At 50.7% G+C, this 13,592-nt stretch overlaps 1 protein-coding gene across 2 annotated transcripts in view; it reads right to left on the bottom strand.

The window, feature by feature from the left end:
* LOC135917152 (cell adhesion molecule Dscam1-like) overlaps window positions 1-13,592 on the bottom strand; it is a 1,023,231-nt gene that overhangs the window by 587,550 nt on the left and 422,089 nt on the right. The window lies entirely within an intron of this gene.

The following is a 13,592-nucleotide window of genomic DNA, read 5'->3' as shown; positions in this document are numbered from 1 at the left end:
GTGGCGTCTCCAACACTTCTCCAACAACCCCGGTCATTGGAGAAGTATGGGAGAGGCCTTTGCCCTGCACTGGGCGTAACCAGGCTGATGATGATGATGATGATGATGACGTTTAAGAAGCCACACGTAACCATGAAGGATTCTACTTCTTACGAATAAAGAAAGAAAGGAACGAAAAAAAACAACGCTTTCGAAACTAACATACTTAGCATACAGCGACTGCAAGGGATCTTTCGCAGGATGTCACAGTTATATTTCTATGAGCTTCTAGCCCTCTTATATTTCTATGAGCTTCTAGTGTTGAAGAAATAGGATGAAATAAAAAGAAAAACAGCAAACGACTGGCGAGATGTATATAGAAGCCAATCGTATTTAGTAATTTTATTGCTCCTTTAATAGTTTCTCATACTAGCAGATTTTTTATGGAAAGATAAAGAGCTACACGGTTCCCGCGTGCTGTGAAGACCGGCGTACACAAGATTTCATGAGCCAGCGAGGCAAAATGGCGCATTATGACTACAGGCACGCTGCAGATTTCAGTTACAAAGGCGTCCTGCAGCCACCGTGATGGACCTTCCGCAAAAAAACAGAACCTGTAGTCGGCACTGAAGTGCATTGAATCACAAGACATGCCTTCCATGGCCTAGTAGACACACGCCACAGTTAGCAACCGCTGCATTCGGTGATGAAGAAGTCCCATAGCTTGACATTATTGCACAGGGCAAAAAAACAGGCACGACACGAAACAAAATGGCTATAGACACGGGATGCTTGTCCCGTGTCTATAGCCATTTTAGTGCCGTATAGCCATCTTTAGTGCCGTATCAGCCTTTTGTTTTTGTTACCCTGTTTAATCATGTCGATTATGCATCAACTAGGCCCTCTGAAAGTCCATTTAAATTACGTAACGTCCATCTTCATCGTCAGCTAGAACACGAGCGTGCTCCTTTTTTAAAGACGGGGTCTTAAATGATTTCCGACGAGGCTGGCGTATGTGGGATGCCATTATATTTAACTGCTTCCAGAAAAAATAAACGGCTCTTTCGAGTCTCCAGAGCGTCGTAGCGAGTCGAACACAGTATGAAAATTTAGGTCTCAACTAAACAGGAAGCGGCAATTTGTCGCAGGGTACAAATCTAAGGTATGTGCGTAATTACCGCCAAGTTAATAAAACATTAACCATGTTGCACATTGCCTCTGTAAAAAAAAGTGTACTCCCGTAGATGTAAACGCGTTAAGGCAAAGCCGACGTACGACAAACTTTTGGAAAACGAAGCGAGTTCGCTTGGAATGAACAGAGCTCGCGTGTGGCAATGTCTGAAAGGTGCCCAAAAGAAGTGGGAATTCGGCTCAAAGTAGGTAGAAGTAACGGCACGGGCGTAATTAGCGCTAATAGAGTCGAAAATCGACCACAATTCACCATGACTGGGGGGTAGGCTCGCCTGACCTCCTAGTAAAAAAAAAAGGGTCCAAGCAGATTAGGGGCCAAACAATGAAACCCTCCTTACCTCAGTAAGGAAGCCTTCATTACGGTAAGGCCACCTTATGTCACTTTGAAAGCTTCCTTCCTGAGGCACCCTCAGCGAAGGCTTCCTTGGTGCTTCCTCAGCGCAAGGCGACTGCGAAGCTACCTTCATGCGTCCTTACGCAGCTCCTGGCCTTGAACGAGCGCTTCACCTCACTGCTTAGCCACGTTATGTCTGCTTGCGCATGCGCACTGTCGCTCGCCTGCGGAGAAGCACGAGCACGGTGCGTCTTGCCAGGCATGTTCGCTTCAGTCGCACGTTCGGCATGAGTAGCGTTCATAGGCGTTGCGAGACCGTTGCTAGGTGTTGCACGCCAGCGTTGCTGGAGCCTATCAAGGTCTGCGCTAAAATGTGGTACTTTAAGTTTCTTAAACAAAAGTAGAAGAAAGCGTCCACGCGTCTCTACATCAGCACTTCAATTTAAAAATTATGCGACGATACATCTTTTTATTGAATAACCGTGTTCGCGTAAAGCTCTTAAAGGGACCCTGAAACGATTTTGGCAATTTTCTACAAACGTACTGAGTCGTTAGAGTAGGTTCTTCTGATCATTAATTGATGCATCTAAGTGCTCTGCGTAAAGCGTGTAATTTATTATAAGGTTCTAAAAATACCCATCGCTGCCGATCGCAGCGCACTGCTCGGCGGAATTTTAAGCCGCCTCTACCCATATGATGCAAATAACCCATATTACGTCACATGGGCGCGCTATCTGATTGGCTGACCAGGGCGCGTGGTCGATAATTTTTCCAACTTTATGGTGAAAAAATGATGCTCGTAATAGTTGGAATGTTAGTTACTTTGTTTTTGTAAAAAGAAAATAACTTAAAGAGAATACACAAGGATAGTTTTTTAGTACACTTCAGCACTTCCGGCACACAGCAAGTGTCGTCTGCTTGTGTTACAACGTACTCCATTTTGACGAGAGCTCCGCGGTCAGAGTCGGTCTCAGTCTTTTCGCGAGCACTATGATTCGACTTTGTTGCTTTGTGGACTGCAAACCTGCGACCTGCAAACCGCGAGTCCAGTATTAGGGCAAACGCAAGCGCAAGGGGACAGGGTCTGGCCGCTTGACTGTGCCGGGATGAGCCACGAGATGAGCAGAAGGGCAAATGTGAACGGTCTGCACGGTGCAGCCACCTGGTGGCACAGAGCTCAACCATACACAGTAGCAGCAACGAAGTGTATTCTTTGCTGCTGGTGTGTATTTTTCGCAGGAGTGTAATCATCAACACGGTGATTTATAAATGTTTAAAATGCTTTACACTTGGTTAGAGCAATATTAGCGCTTTGTTTGACTGGTTAAGCGCTGCGCCAGCAAGTGTCTGGACCGTGCAGACCGATCAGGCTGCTAACGTACGTCTACGCTAAAGTTCCTTCATCAGCTTGAGTTTATGCCTCCAGTCATTTGCCGAAATGACCAGCTTGCCTGTTTTTGGCGGAGTACTGGACACGTTCGGCGCTACGACAGAATGCTCGCAACGCACGCTGCTTCGATAGCCCTCGGTCGACGGCCAAGCTGCTAGCGGAGAGGTCTCGCGCGGGAGTGGGCGTGCTCCTAAACAACCGGAAGTGAGCGATGTGACGTCGCATCGTGACGCTAAACCAGTGAAGGCAGAGCTTAGCGCCGCTCGCTCGGAGAGCGAGTTGAGGAGGAAATGCATAGCTAGGGAGGAGGGTAACTTCTAATCCCTTGCAGCTCCATTAATACGTAACGCTTCACTTAAATTGTGGTGCGAATGTTCTACTTAAGCTGTACCCTACGCGCCTACAAAATTTGTCCGAACCGTTTCAGGGGCCCTTTAAGAGACCATATCGAACCCAGGCATGCGGTAACCATTCCTTACGTAAGGACGGGTGAAGGGAGCTTTCAGAGTACGCTTGCTTCCTCCATCGGTCCTTTGCTGTAAGGTTAGGAAGCGGTCGAAGGAAAGGAACATTTCATTGTTTGTGCCTAGTTCTACGTTATCGCACGTGAAATACGATAAGAAGAATATACTGAATTGCTGAATAATGAACATGGCAACGAGACAAAAAAGACATAATAGAGATACATAATAACTCACAATGATCAAATAATTTGAACCGCCATGTGAGCACGCGTTCCAGTGCCCTGCATAGGTTCAAGGGAGCTAAACACGGCTCTGCAAATGCGTTATCTGGCTTAGCTTGGAATTACCACTTACATCCATACCTGCATCGGTTTTCGCGTCTCGCCTCATGCGTGCGGATGCTTCGGATGCAGAAAATGACGGAAAAGGCCAGGCTTTCACGACTTTACACGTCGGCTGAAGCTATTCACGAACCAAATGCTTCACAGCCACTCGGCAATCGGTGACAGTACAGGGCCGAACACGCTTCGGCGACATAATATTATTTTTGAATCTGACCCGAATTGGGCAATCATATAGTTTGTTAGAAAAAAAAACACTAGCGCAATTTACGTGCGCGAGTGACAAACGTGTGCCCGCAATGTATCTGTCCTTGATGCGCGGCCCCTCTCTCTGCCAGTTATATCCTCGCACAGCGTGCGCTGCGAACGTAATCGACATTGTGGCAAACACTGTCGAAAAAGAGTACCGCCCACCTAGCGGCCGCGACCACTCAGGCAGACCTCAAACGGCAGCTGGAAAAGGGCTTTAGAGAGTTTTAGTTTAGGGCACGCAAGGCGTTCGGGCCCCTAACGCTTGGGCGCGTTTGCGTTTGCGTACGCAAGCAGAAACACGTTATAGGTTAGCGGCCTCAAACGCAAGCCGCAATGAGGTCGCAGGCGCTCGCAGCGCCATCAACGTCTGATCTTTGTTGCGTTATCATTTTTATGCGTTGCATATTGCAATCACTCAGTTCAGCCCTTGGGTGCGGCCGGACAGCCACCATTGACCTTTAGCGCAACCACGTGACGTGACGTCACGACAACCGGAGGAAAAGCGGGACCGCAACTCGCGCAATATGCAATGCATTCTCGGCTTAACCAAGCTAAGCCTGGCCATTTTTAAACATGAAATCAAGCATATGAAGTAAGGCACATAGAACTATTCTTATTAAAAGCATTTAATAGAGAAGTTTGGAGTGTCCGGTATTCGGGTAAACGCAGGCTAGGCCTTCGGGGTGGAGCCATGAATGGGAGCGCTCTGCATGGTGCAGCCACCCGGTGGCGCGAAGCTCAAGCCTACAAAAACAGCTAATACTGCAGTAACCAAGTGTATTTTACTTTGCGGGTATAAATTTTTGGCAGCAACACAATTAAGCCAGTGCCAAAAATTTACACCTGCAGCGAAGTATAATAGACTTGGTTACAGTAATATTAGTTGTTTTTGTATGTTTGAGCTTTTCGCCACCACGTAGCTGCACCATGCAGGCCACCCCCGTTCATAGCTCCGCCACAACGCCCCCGCCTGCATTTTCCCGAATACCGGACATGCTAAACCTCTCTAATATTTATAAAAAACGACGTCTGTCGACACTTGGCGAAATATTTATTATATTAGCTACCCGCTAGCTACTCGTAAGTTCTCCTACATCGCGAGAGTCACGTGGGAAACGTGACCACTTAGGGGCAGCGATGTTTTCGGCCGGCCAACAACCCAAGGACGCAAGTAGATGTAGCGGTCTGCGCATGCGCAGTACCGTCGCCCCTAGTTCTTGCGTACGCAAGCCGCTTGCGTCCCCTAAACTAAAACTCTCTTTTGTCTTTCAATTTGAGCATTACAGAATTATGGTTCCTCATTTATTCCGAAGCCTTCACGTCTGCAGCTTGCCTCTAATTCGTACTCTACGCATTTTTCTGACGCTATTTACTTTTAAACATTTAGTTCAATAAGAGAGAGATAGAGATGAAGGGGAAGGCAGGGAGGTTAACCAGATATCAGTTTCCGGTTTGCGACCCTACACTGGGGATGGGAGATAAGGGTTAGAAAGAGGACAGAGAGCAATGCGTTAAAAAAAGAAAAAAAAGAACACGCACACACGGGGACACACACACAAAAAAGGCGTTCCAGTTAAAGACTTTCACAAAGGCTGGTAGATCGCAAAAAGCGTAATAAGTAATTTGCGTCTGGCGGAGGGCCTAGAAGAATGACGATGTAGGCTGCACTTGCGCAAACGTGCGTTCGCGTGTGGTAGTGGTGCTTGTGAAATGTGTTGTAACGTCAGTCGAGGTGGGGGTATTTGTACGAAGGTTGTACTTGTCAAACGTTGGCAACAGCTTCGCTGTGCATCCACTTTCACGGGGTCTAATGAAAGCAGATGTTTTTTTTTTCTTTTGGCCATGCACACTGGGTGGATAATTCTATGCGAATAAAATCGATATGACTTTTGAACCTGAGCATGCTTCATATGTCAGGTACCTTCGCCTGACTTGATTTTCACATGAGATGCAACAGCCATGTACAATAGGTATGCGCACAAATCGGTAACGTCGCATGTCTTATATTTTTCGCTTAAAACCTTCTGACCTGTCCGAGTTCGTAAGCAGGATGTTTCCGCTCTTGCCTAAAGCATTGAGACGAACATTTGTTGCCATTATTTTTGTCCCTCGATTCCTCTTGAGAGAGAACGTGAAATTATCGCTAAAAGTATTTTGATGTATGCTTGTTATGGTACGACTATTAACAAAGCTGCTAAGGTATTAGATACGTGCTAAATTTCTCTGGTATTTTTCGACAAATCATCGCGTAAAAATATTTTTGGTATAAACAATGCTGCAACCGTTACATGCCTGCTTGACAACTTTATTCAAGAGAAAACGCTCTGCACCCCCGTGTTAAAACAAGATGTGTCTTGAATGGTTGATTGCTGCGCTAGTTGGTTCATCGCAGCTTATGTAACAGCGCAAAAGAATAATAAGGAGGGGGCTTTCCTGTACGTTTCTTCCATTCTGTCTCAATCATCGTCCCGTCCTTATTTTTTGCCTAATGTCTTCGTATGCACCATCGATGGTAACGACGTGCCTGACCAACGGATACTCAGTTCATCAAAACTGAGAGCTGGACAAGATGCCGTGGTTTCATCTTAACGAAAAAGTGCGCGAAAAAGGCATAGACAACAAAGAGGGAAAGGACAAACATGAGCGTCCGTGTTTGCCGGTTCTCTTTTTCTCGTCTGCATCTTTTTCGCGCACTGTTTTGTTAAGATTGAAGTACTCAATTAATAGTCGTAAGAAAGATTGACAGCTGTCACATGATTCTTCACATCATACGTGATACGTCACATGATTCATATATTGTCGTAAAATGTTTCCACTGTTAAATTGTAGAAACGTTTAGCAAACTGTTGTGAAATGTGCAGTGCTAGGTACTACTACTATGTGCATATGACCTGCGTGTTTTGGACTGCCTCAGCCGTCGGGCACTGCCACTCAAGCCAAACCCATAGCTTTAGCAACTCCACATATTTGTATGGTCAATATTTCACAATAAAGCAGTTTCATTACTACCATGAACAATATTGGAGTCCATTCTAACAGTTAACGAACCTCGTAATAACCTTCGATGTCCCAGATTAACATATACTTAAAACGGCGCAGTTAAATACGGGAGAAGCGTAAAAATTTGCAAGGACGGGCTCAGTCTTGTGACTGGATTTAGTAAAAGTGAACAAAATACATATGCTGCCAATCTCTCCTACATGTAACACACGGTGAACAAATGAAAAGCCAACGAACACCACGATTAGTCATACGAGCTGACAGGGCCCTGCATCGCAGTTGCGCATGGAATCTATTTCGGCACCTCCTAGACGAATGAAAGACCAAGTCATACCAGCGCGAGCCGCCTGGCCCGCCTCATGCACACCATCACACAACAACAAGGAAAAGACGCTGTTATCAAGAGCCTGGAAGCCAAGTATCTGCCGGACATGCCAACGGAAACCCACCCGCCATACGAGGGGCTGCCCAACGCGTGGCTCGACCGAGACATTACCATATCAGAGGTACGGGTAGCGCTGCACGAGCTCAACACCTGCTCAGCAGCCGGCCCCGATCTCATTACCAACAAGATGCTACGCAACCTGGAGGATGCTTCGATAGAGGCATCCATTACTTCAATGAATGCTGGCATTGGGGCAAGCTCCCGCTACAGTGGAAAACGGCAAGAACGATCCTGATTTTGCAACCGGACTACCGGTTGCAAAATCCTGCAAAATCCTGCACATCGGCAACCTGCGTCCCATCTCGCTCACGTCCTGCGTGGGCAAGGTGCTGGAACACGTGGTCGCCAACCGGTGGCAGGAATACCTAGAGAAGGAAGGCCTCTATCCTGACACCATGATCGGCTTCCGGTGCAGACTATGCACACAAGATGCCATGTTACAACTAAAAAAATCATCGACAAGACACAAGACCACAAAGTAATTCTGAAGCTCGATTTACACAGTGCATTTGACCTACTCAAACACTAAGTCATATTAGCACAACTATCAAGACTCAACATGGCGGTAAAAAGCTACAATTGCATTCAAGACTTCTTGACCAATCGCATGGTGGAACTGCACGCCGGAGACCTCAAGCTCCCCGAACACAAGCTTGGCAGTACGGGTACTCCGCAGGGTTCAGTCATCTCGCCGTTGCTCTTTAACCTCTTCATAATCGGCGTAGCGAGGGCAGTAGCGGGGACCGGCGTCCGGCATATGATCTACGCTGACGACATTACCCTGTGGGCGGCCGGCGGCACCGACGCCAGCATCAAGCAACAGCTGCAAGCGACGGTTACTGCCATCGAGCAGCACCTTGACGGCACAGGTCTAATGTGCTCGCCCGCCAAATCCGAGCTGTTCGTCCTCACACCGCTTCTACCGGGACGGAAGTGCGCACCCCTTCGGGAGTGTGACCACATCAAGATTATGACTGCACCGGGGCAACGCATCCCCGAAGTTCCCAAGATCAGGGTCCTGGGTCAGCTGCTCAAGAGCGGCCGCAACGGCGAGACCATCAACAAGCTTACCACCAAGGCAATGGACGCCAGCCGGCTCTTACACTGAGTCTCTACACGACGGGCGGGCATGGGTGAAGACAGCCTCGTGCGCCTTGTCCAGTCGTTCATGATCAGACACATCGCCTATGTTGTGGCCTACCTCAACTGGCAGGTCACTGACAGGACCAAGATCAACATGCTGATCAGACGGGCTTACAAGACGGCGTTGGGCTTAATGGAGACCACGAGTACGGCTCAGCTCCTGTAGCTCGGCGTCCATAACACCCTAGAAGAAATAGCTGACGCGCAGATCGCTGCGCAAATGGAGCGCCTCTCTACCGCCAAGACGGGTCGCAATATACTGATGACCTTGGGTTACAACCCCCAAGCTCCCAGCCGGCAGCCGTGCGAGATCACAGAGGAGGCGCGGGCACACGTTTACGCGGACCCCATCCCGAAGAACATGCACCCAAAGTACAACCAAGAACGGCGGCAGAAGTGAGCTAAGGCCCTCTCCGAACATCGCGTCCAAAACCCGCACGCCCGGTACGTGGACGCAGCGGAATACAAGCGGAAAGGCTTCGCGGTAGTGGTCGTTGCAGCGGCTACCGGCACCAAGACAACGGCAGCGAGCGTGCGGCGCACGAACGCCACAGACGCTGAGGAGGTTGCCATCGCTCTGACGATCACTGAGGCTGAGTGTCGCACCCTGCTCAGCGACTCGAGGAACGCCGTGCGCAACTTTGCCAAGGGGCGAATATGCGCGCCTGCGGCCGCCACTATCGGCAAGCTCCAACTTCATGACCGCGGCAGCACCATCATAACCAAGTGGTTCCCGGTGCACGCCGGCGAGTGTGCATCCTCACCGAACCACAACGAGACGGCCCAATCGGCGGCGCGAGCGCTTACCTTCCGCGCCCCCGAGAGTGACCGTTCCGTGTGGTGGTTCGAAACTATGGAAAGATTGACCAGTTATTCCAAACTAACTAAGTGTTACCGCTTAGCTCGTCAGACAATGCCGCCTCCGCACCCGGCACTCAGTCAGGAGGACGCCGTAATCATAAGGCAAATACAGACCGCGTCGCTCCTCGCCCCAGCAATCACATGTGTCTCCAACTCGATCTGAAATGAAACGCCTCGATTACTTGTCGATTGATTTGATCTCTTTCCTTGTAAAGAAGGTTGGTGTCTCTGAAAATTGTTAGGTAGCCACATACTGGACAATGCTCGCCCAGATGCAGATATGCCGCTCCTCCTAGTAATTGCTCATGGACCTTTAGCCTTTTGTTAACACATCGATCACAATGGCCTATGTATTGACACGTGTACTTATCTTTATCGGGCGACCACGTTTCGCCGCTTAACAACTGTAATCGCACAGCGAGGGACGCGCCTGAATGTATCCGATGTTTCTGGAAAGTTATCGATGCTTCTACCTGGCTGTCTGTTGTCGCCGAACCTTGTGTTATCTGATTTCATCGCGTAACGCGAATGGTGTAGAACTTTGTGGAAGGCACACGGGTCCGAACGATTAGTCTGGAACATTCGACGACTGCTCTATAAAAGCCGACGCACTTGACCCACTGATCAGATTTTCGACGATCGCCGACTGTGTTCGCCGCTATCGTTGTGCTTTACGTGTAGCCTGTTTTGTGGGCACAGGTTCGCCCAATAAAAGCTAGTTTTGTCTTTCACAGTACTGCTACTGTGTTCTTTCTTCACCGTCACTACCACGTGACATCTGGTGGAGGTGCTAGTGCGTTCATGTACCGAACGCCCCCGCAAAGCCGCGATCCAAGCCCGAAGCCCGAGGACAAAACCGACACCGCCCAAGACCAGCGTGCTAGCCGCAGACTGCAAGGACTGCCCCCAGAGCACGGACTTCTACCTGAGGCGACAAAGAAGATCGTGGTCAAGACAACCTCAATGGCTGCCCCAGCGTCCCCCGTTATCTTACAACTACCCCGCGACCCACCGACCTTCCATGGAGCAGCGAATGAAGACCCGGAATCCTGGCTGGAGACCTACGAGCGAATCGCGACATTTAACAACTGGGACTCCGACGACAAGCTGCGGCATGTCTACTTCGCCTTAGAAGACGCCGCCACAACGTGGTTTGAGAACCGGGAGTCGACCTTAACGACATGGGACCTCTTCCGTAGCGGCTTCCTGCGCACCTTTACGAGCGTCGTGCGCAAGGAAAGGGCCGAAGCCATGCTGGACGCCCGAGTGCAGCTACCGAACGAGAACGTTGCTATCTTCACGGAAGAAATGAAACGTCTCTTCCGCCACGCCGACCCGGATATGCCCGAAGAGAAGAAAGTCCGCCTTCTCATGCGTGGTGTGAAGGAAGAACTTTTCGGCGCAATGGTACGAAGCCCACCGAAGACCGTAGAAGAGTTCCTTCGCGAGGCAACCAGCATTGAGAAGACACTCGAAATGCGGAACCGGCAATTCAACCGCCGTACGAGCTCTACCCACTACGCAGGAATTCAATCACTGGCCACAGACGATCTGCGCGAGACCATCAGGGCCATTGTGCGCGAAGAACTGCGCAAGGTCTTGCCTTCGTCGCAGCCTCAAGTGGCCTCGATCGCCGACGTGGTGAAAGAAGAGGTGCACCGATCCCTTGGAGTTCCTGAGGTGGAAGCAGAATCACCGCAGCCGGAGGCAATGACCTACGCCGCCGCCGTCGCCCGCCGTCAAGGCCCCCCTGCGCGACCGCGCCAGGGTCCTGCAACGCCGCAATTCCGTCGTCCGCCACCGCCGCCGCAGCCAGCACGCCAATACGTCGCCCAGCGCACCTACGCGAGGAAGACGGACATTTGGCGAGCCCCCGACCACCGCCCGCTCTGCTATCACTGCGGAGAAGCCGGCCATGTGTACCGCCGATGCCCATACCGCGACCTGGGACTGAGAGGGTTCGCCGTCAACGCGCCGCGTCCACAGCTTGGCGAGCGCCCACGTGAAATCGCCGATTACCTAGCCGCCACTCAGCGGAACTCTCAACGACCATCCCGTTCACCGTCACCAGGCCGCTACCTGTCACCGCAGCGCCGACCGTACACTGGTCCAGCTCGGGGCCGCTCTGCGAGCCCATATCCGGAAAACTAAAAGCAGCAACCGATGGAGGTGCGGTTGCTGTTCGTCGAACTGACGAAGATCCTCCGCCGCCGACGAAGTCGATGAAGAAACCATCTCGACGACCTAATGACGACACGCCGCCGTCCCGACGAAGTCAGCAAGCCAAGACTACACCAACGAAAGACGACTTGACGACGCGACGTTCCAGTTTCAGTTCAACACGACGCAGCCGTGATCCGACGCCAAGACCTAACTGCAACGCCAGACAAAGAACCACCGACCTCGACGTGCTTCTCGACGGCCACGCAGTTACCGCCTTAGTGGACACCGGTGCTGATTACTCCGTCATGAGTGGACACATCGCCGCCCAGTCGAAGAAGGTTAAGACTGCATGGGAAGGCCCTCAAATTCGCACCGCTGGAGGACACCTGATTACGCCGACTGGAATCTGCACGGCAAGGATAACCATTCATGACCGGACTTACCCTGCCAACTTCGTTATCCTCCAACAGTGTTCTCGAGAGGTCATTCTCGGTATTGACTTCCTGAACCAACACGGCGCAGTCATCGACCTGAAGTCGAAGTCAATAACGCTGTCGGAAGATAAAGCGATACCGCCGGAGAGCCCTCGTAGTCACCACGCCTTGAGTGTGCTCGAAGACCAAGTGAGCATCCCGCCCCGCTCCAGCATTGTTATTTCGGTCGGCACCGAAATACCCGCCGACGTAGAAGGTGTCATCGAAGGCGACCAACGCCTCCTGCTAGACCGTGAAATTTGCGTCGCAAGAGGGATCGCTCGACTGCATGGAGGGAAAACTGAAGTGTTGCTGACAAACTTCAGCCCGGAGTTCAAGCACATCAACAAGGGCACGACGATCGCGTACATCGAGAAAATTGTGGAAACCAGTAATGCGTTTGTCCTCTCGGATTCCGCCACATCTACCCCGACTACCACGGTTCCCGAACCAGACTACGACATTAATCCAAGTCTCCCAGTGATTAAGCAACAGCAGCTCAGAAGTCTGCTCCGACGATACAAAGACTGCTTTTCGACGACATCGAGGATTCGACAAACACCAGTCGCCAAGCATCGCATAATCACCGAGGAGTACGCTCGACCACTCCGCCAAAGCCCTTACCGAGTTTCGCCGTGAGAACGCGAAGCTATAAGAGAACAAGTCGACGAAATGCTGCGCGACGACATCATCCAGCCGTCGAAAAGCCCGTGGGCATCCCCTGTTGTCCTGGTGAAGAAAAAGGACGGAACCCTACGTTTCTGCGTCGATTATCGTCGTCTGAACAAGATCACGAAGAAGGACGTATACCCCCTTCCACGGATAGACGACGCATTGGATCGGCTCTGCAATGCTAAATACTTCTCATCGATGGACCTCAAGTCTGGCTATTGGCAAATAGAAGTCGACGAAAGAGATCGCGAAAAGACGGCCTTCATCACCCCAGACGGCCTCTACGAGTTCAAGGTTATGCCATTCGGACTGTGCTCGGCGCCTGCAACGTTCCAGCGCGTCATGGACACCGTGTTAGCAGGATTGAAGTGGCAGACCTGTCTCGTTTACTTGGATGACGTCGTCGTCTTCGCCGGAAATTTTGACGATCACCTGAGGCGGCTTGCGACAGTACTAGACGCCATCATGTCAGCACGGCTCACTCTGAAGCCAGAAAAATGCCGCTTCGCTTACGACGAGCTTCTGTTCCTAGGCCACGTCATCAGTAAATCCGGAGTACGCCCCGACCCGCAGAAAACAGCTGCCATCGCAAAGTTCCCGCAGCCCACCGACAAGAAGGCAGTGCGTAGATTCCTTGGCATGTGTGCCTACTACAGGCGCTTTGTCAAGGACTTTTCACGCATCGCCGAGCCGTTGAAACGTCTAACTAAATGTGATGTTGAGTTCAAGTGGGAAACGCCGCAGGCCGACGCATTTGAAGAACTCAAACGACGCATGCAGTCGCCGCCGGTACTTGCGCACTTCGACGAGTACGCCGATACAGAAATCCATACTGACGCCAGTAGCCTAGTCCTCGGTGCCGTTCTAGTCCAGAGGAAAAACGG

The sequence above is a fragment of the Dermacentor albipictus genome, chromosome 4, assembly GCF_038994185.2.
Source record: "Dermacentor albipictus isolate Rhodes 1998 colony chromosome 4, USDA_Dalb.pri_finalv2, whole genome shotgun sequence".
NCBI classification, from domain to species: domain Eukaryota; kingdom Metazoa; phylum Arthropoda; class Arachnida; order Ixodida; family Ixodidae; genus Dermacentor; species Dermacentor albipictus.
This window is presented reverse-complemented; position numbering and strand designations above follow the sequence as displayed.